This window comes from Vombatus ursinus, unplaced genomic scaffold (genome assembly GCF_900497805.2).
Source record: "Vombatus ursinus unplaced genomic scaffold, bare-nosed wombat genome assembly UNPS02014812.1, whole genome shotgun sequence".
Taxonomy (NCBI): domain Eukaryota; kingdom Metazoa; phylum Chordata; class Mammalia; order Diprotodontia; family Vombatidae; genus Vombatus; species Vombatus ursinus.
The window spans coordinates 24694482-24701483 of NW_020954590.1; positions in this window are offsets into that span (position 1 = coordinate 24694482).

Genomic DNA, 7002 nt, shown 5'->3' on the forward strand with positions numbered 1-7002 from the left:
AAGGAAGGAAGGAAGGAAGGAAGGAAGGAAGGAAGGAAGGAAGGAAGGAAGGAAGGAAGGAAGGAAGGAAGGAAGGAAGGAAAGAAGGAAAGTACAAAGGAGGGAAGGAAAGAAAATCTTATTTCTGTCAATACTTCAAGTTATCTTCCTAGAACTATTCCCACCTTAATTACTAGACATCTACATTTGTTGCTTCCAACCACCACTCACTGAACTCTAGGCAATGAGGTTTCCATCCCTAAATTTCTACTTAAAATATTTCCTTAAGACTTTCAGTAACCTCTTTTTGCCAGATGAATTAATTAGTCTTAATCAATCAACAAGAATTTATTAAATGTCTCCTATGTGACCCTGATACATACTGGTTCTGTGATCCCTGGCAAGTCACTTAACTTCTCAGTGTCCCCAGTGAGCTCTTTCAGATTATGAGCAACAAAGAAGATGCCAAACACAGTAGATCACTATGCCAATGACATCAGAGCCCCATGCTCTGGCTATCCTTACTATATTCCAGACCTTGTGCCAGGCATTGAGTACAATGCTCCTTTTTCAGTCCTCATATTCCTTGACCCTTCTGCAGCATTTGCACTCTTGACCAAACCCTCTCTCTTGATATTCGTTCCATGGAAACAGTTTTGAACTGTGTAGAAAGCCTGGATTCTAATACTGCCTCCCTTCCAGCACCAATACATGATTCAGGATCCTTCCTCTTTTCTAGTGATACTGCTTTCTTCTGCTTCTCTTGTTTTCCTAATTGTTTCCTCTTTGTCTCTATTACTTGAATCACCTTTATTCTTTAATTCCTTGAATTGGTGTTCCTTTCAGCAATATCCTTCCACCTTTCTCCCTGTCTTCCTTGTCTCTAGTGTAGAGACCTAGGTGTTCCAGACAATGGTGCCCAGCTTCAGGCTACATATGTCACACTACAGGATTGACCACAGTATTGACTCCATTACAAACAACCTATATCCACTCCCAAATATGACACTTCCCTTCAATCGCTACACACACACACACACACACACACACACACACACACACACACACGTGTGTATACATATATGTGTACATTCACGTATCTCCATATATGGAACTATATACATTATATAACCGTGTTTGTGTACATATATGTATGTATGTATATGTGTGTGTGCGTATACATGCACACACATACGTGTGTATTTCCTTTTGTTCCAGGAAACAACTAGCTAACACTATGCATTCTGTCTTAAAAAGCAGAATTCTAGGTACTCTTATTGAAAAGGCTTCCATTTCTCCTCCTAGAAACAAAATTAAAGTAACCTTCTTGAAGTTGGGGATTGTTTCGTTTCTATGATTGTATCTCAAGTGTCTAGCATAGTGCCTTGTAGGTGCTAGGTGATTAATAAAGGCTTGTTGAAATAAATTGAATTAGAATTCTACTCTACTCTATTTTTCTACTAATTTTCCTGGAAGTTATAATTTTAGGAATAAATATTAATTACAACATTAATAAATAATAAAATAAATTAATTGATAAATTGAGGAATGAATAGGAGCCAATATTTTAACTATTCAAAAAATTAAGTACTATGCTATAAAAGTCTTTAATATAAATTTTGGGTGAAAATACATTAATAACTAAAAAGAGATGCATTATGAATGAAGGCTTCTCTCTAATATAAATTTAGTTCAATCGTGCCATGGAAAGGTTAAGCATATTTTAGCAAAAAGGTTTGTAGAAGGAAAGGATATATGTAGGAATCATTGCTTAAAAACATTAAATAAAATATTTGAGATTCAAACACATATATTTTAGCATAGAGCACATTCTGTTTAATGCCCATTAAAACATGCAACTTAAGAAAATATTTTAGCATTGCAGCATTGTAGAAATCAGATGTAATGCATTTATATTATTTCATTGTTTTCTTTTTGAAATGTTATCATAACAGAAAAATAATTACCCTTTGGGCAGTTACATTTAATTTTGGTTTTATGATTCTTTACAGAATCTGAGGGTGAGCATTTTGCATTTTTCTGTACATGGGGAATAATTTACTATAGTAAACTGGATGCATAGAATTGTTCTCTCATGGGAGCAAGACAGGCAAGTAGGTTTCTGTTCTTTGGGGACCCTAGGGTCTCCATATTCCTTTAAAATTAGAAGGGATCATGGATTGTTTAGTTAGAGCAATTCTTTACCTCTCATCTATTGTTCTGTGAAAAGCTCCTTTTGAAATCAAGTAGAGCTCTGTACTTGGAAGTAATATAAAGGGCATGGAGGGGAATAAGAATGTGGCCCAGGATTTGTGATGCTCAAGTGATTCAGACTCATTTCTCCAATAGCTGCAATTCTGAAATATGCTAGACTGATCACTGATATATTGCAGTTCACCGCATTCTAATTCATTTTACAGAAGTAATCCTGCCCAGCTCTACCATTACTCTTCTGGGCAGAGCTCACACTTATATTCCATTGGAAATAATTCATTATTAACTTTATAGTAACTGACTTCATTCAACCATGTAGATATTGGAAGACATCATGGCCCTTGCTTGTGGACAAAACAAAAGTACTTCAAAAATTCCTGGATGCATCCTTTGCGTGAATAACTGAAAATGTTCTTTTATAAATTAGCTCATAAAACCTTTTGTTTTTCCTGCTTTCATTCAGGCAGCTCTTAAGTTCCCATTTCTTCCATGCTGGCTTCCTTGACTAAAAAAAAAGGAAGAAAGAAAGAGAAAAAAAAGAAAGAAAAAAAAAAGGAAGGGAAAGAAAATAAAAATAATCTGTTCCTTTGATTCTTTTGTTCAACCTACATGGACATATAACTTCCCTTTTGATTATATGTGATACTGATATTTTTAATTGATCCTCTCCTTTCATGGCTATTAAATTATTATAGATGTCCTATATAACCATTCATGTATCAGTCTTGTCTACCATAGATTGTAAAAATATAGGAGTTGGGAGCTTTCTATTTTATTTGACATGTATCCATGGTATGGCAGCACATCTGTTGTGAGGATTTAAAAAATCATACCCAAAATAGTCATTGGTTAGTCAATATGTGACCCACAAAGTACAAAAACTTTTTTTTAAAAACCTTAAATTTATTTAACGTTTTACAATTGATAAACATGACTGCAATTAATTTAAGGACTTTGTCAAAAAATATGGATTATCATTAGATGTGAAGAAAACAAGTTTGCCTTTTCTTTTCTTCTCTCTTACTACTTGAAGTAGATGAAATATTCCTAACTCATACTTCTAACATAAATATATCCATTTCCTGCTAAGTAATTTGCTTTTTTTAAAATGTTATATTTAATACTTCTGACTAAGGTTTAATGGTTAAAATAATCTACAATAGCAAACACTTTAATTTTAAGCATGTCTTCATGTATAAAAGTCATTGAAAAAATCACATTTTGCACAAATTCATTTGAGATCAAGTACATGTTTTTCCCACAAATATACTTAATTAATTATTTAAAAATAGCCATTTAATTTACAGAAAAAAAGAATAACAGACTAGAGATAGATGCTATTCTTGTTGCCTATAATTATGCATTAATTTAAGAATATGGAAAAGAGCTGTGATTTCATCAGTATGCATAATTCCCACTGTGTGGATTCTGTCCACCAAAACAGGTCACAATCTGGCTATCACTTAGTACAGAGGTCACATGGAATTGCTCAAGCCACAAGGAGATGAAGTGATTTGGCCACGTTCACACAGCTAAAAGGTATGAGAAATGACATTTGAACCCAGATATTTTTGACCACAAACCTAATATTATATTCACTATGCAACACTAACTACACACAATATTTTTACATTATTAGAGCTCAACACAACAGTGTGTTTGGTTTCCTCAGTAAGAATCATTTAAAATTTTGAACCTTTTGTTGTATCTTAATATTTTGTTTTAGACTCTTCATATTCGTCAGAATACTATCGTGAGTCAAACTCCTATCACTAATCACAGATGAACAAAGATGTGTCCAAACTTTTGAGTCGGAATATCCCAGTGCTCAGATAATGAATTTTAGCCCTCTCTAGAGGGAGGAGGGAGAAAAAAAAAACCTTTTCCTGTCTCTACTTTGGCAGCGTTCCAAGTTTGGAAAAAAAGAAAAAAAAAGTAACTCCATATGTGTGCTGAAAATAAGCTAGTAATGTTTTAAATCAACTGGAAAGGAGAGACTGCTCTTTTCTTTCTTTTTTTTTTTAAAGAAAAACCTTGAAGCGCTGCATTTGGGGATTATGAAGGTTTTAGTTACCTGTTGAATGACGGCATGGAAAATTATTTGAAAGATTTTAAGACTATACTTTAAACTTATGAAATATCACCTGTGGTTTAGAGAGAGTATCCAATTCAGCTGGATTTTTTTTCCACCTAGAGGGAAGGAGTTAATTTTAGTGTGTGATTGCATTTTCCAAGTATTCTATGACTGAGGTATCTTAATCAAAAGTTTGTGGTTCACTTAATTCTAGAGGCAGGAGAAGATGGAGATGAATTTATGCTATTAAATTTAAGTAAATATAGTGAAAATTTAGGACATGTTATAGTGAGGAAACCTGACCCAGGGACCACAGTTTACTGTACCATACTGATTGTTTCTCAGCATGATTTCTACAAAACTTGAGCAACTGATTGCTTTTTAAAATACATTTAACTCAATTTTTCTTCCAAGTAACCCAACCCCATTTTTTCTTGAGCATTTGGAGATCAAAAATTTATTTTGGGGATCTTAGAAAATTGCCTTTGAAGAAATTACTGATACAGCTAAATCTTTGTTTTCCCCTTCTCCCCATGTAAAGGAGAAGTGCTTTTAATGTGTATACTTTTCCAGACAAAAAATAACTTTAATAATATATATGTCTAATTTGCAAAATGAAATACTATACTTTGTGTCTAGCATGTCACACATTCACCTGATTCAGAGCTGATCATTGTCAGATACTGTTTTGAACAAGTTTGAACCACTGTCAGGTTTCATATTTATTTTTGCACACGGAACATGTGTCTACCTAAGTTGTCTATCAAATGCATACCTGATACTAAAAATGGCTATATCTTTTGTTTAGGAGTTTATCAATGGCAGAAGCACTAAATTAATCATATGATGTGCATCAAGATTGGACTGCCATTGGGTCTTAAAAACAGAAATCAAAGTTGATTATTTAATCCAGCAAATTGTCATCTGAACACATTGACAAAATGATTTCTCTTATTCTAACAGTTGGGTTATAGTTTTATAAACAGAATATTACAAGATTATACTGAATTTTAATTAATGATACCTAAAATGAAAATTAATGCAATAATCTGTAACATAAATTATTGTAATATGATAGGATTTGAAGCTTATCTGTCTTCCATACCTTTCTTGGAACATAGTTAGATATAAATGCCATAATCAGGTAATCCTTAACATTGCCTGGTTTTCTTGATCTTCCAGGTTCAGAAAAATAAAGAAAATTTAGCTGAAATGTCAGAGATATGTAAACAGCCCCAGAAATCTAATCATCAAAATACTGAAGACCTTGGCAATAAAGGGAAGCAGCTGGTGATTTCAACAATTGAATTAGGGATTCTGTCACAAGGCTGGTGCACAGCACGGAAGAGGTGTGATCCTACTAGAACTATTAAAACTACTGTCAAATGGTCAGAGCTTAGCAAAGGCTTCTAGTAAACTGTATTGTTAGCTGTTTCCAGTAATAGTTGTGGCTTTTTTTTCCTTATTGCTATTATTTTTACTCTTAGATTTAAAGCCTGGAATGAAAGATTGAAGGAAGACTGCATCTTAAAAGAAGTTTTGTTTTTTGTTTTTCCCCCTTTCCCAGTATTGAAAACTGAAATAGACATCATGGGAAGGAATTCACAAAAAGAGAAGCTGTGTGCATCATTTTACAGTTATTGATATGTTTTAAAGTAGCCCTCCAAGATTTTGGGCTGTGTATTTGCAAATGTAAATTAAGGTGTCAAAATGGTATATTTTGGTATGCTTAAATATTTTATTATACATGGAATTTTTGTTGTAGAATATTTTGTCGTTTGATTTTTTTTACTAGTTTTTACATTTATTTTAACTTGAAGTAAATCATCTTTAACTGCATTTTAAAGCAGTAGAGAATAATGGTCAATGCAGGGATATAAGAATTATTTTGGAGATGAGCAGATGATTTATTTCTAAATCAAAAAAATGTCAAAAATCTCAAATGAAAGTTAGTTGCCCACAGTAACCACTCTGTAAGTATGTGATCAATGAATGCATCCATGTATGAATCTATAAACCATTAAAAAAGGGAGTCACAGGATTTTTTAATAAAAATATTTTTCACATGAAAATACTTTGAGAAGATAAAGTACAAATTCATTTTTTTTTCTTTTGAAATGGGTAAAGGCCTTTATCATCTTTCACTTACACTAGTGCAACAGCTTCCTAATTGGTCTCCCTGCCTTAAGGCTCTCACCACTCTTAGCCATCCTATACAATGTAGCCAAAATTGTTTTTCCTTAAGCATAAATCAGATCATGTGACTCTACTCAATCAGCCCCAGTGCCTCCCTATTGTCCCTAGTATTATACATAAACACCTCTGGTTTCTAAAGCCCTTTGCAATCAGGTCCCAACTTACCTTTCAAGCCTCGTTGGACATTAGCTCCCCTCTCACATTTTGCTGAATTGGCTTTCTCTCTGTCACTCATATTCAACATTTTGTCTCACATCACTATTCTTTTGCTTGGGTTTACCTCCATGCCTTCCCTCATCACCTCTGCCTCAAAGAATTCTTCTCTTCTTTCAAAATGAAACTAAAGCACCTCTTTCTACATGAAACTCTTCCTTCTACAGAAATCCCCCCAACTGCTGGTGATCTCCCATCCAAACTACCTACCTTGAATTTAAGCTACATTTTAATCAAATGAGATATTTGTTAAAAATATCTGGCAAACAGTAGGTATGTTCTATCTATCTATCTATCTATCTATCTATCTATCTATCTATCTATCT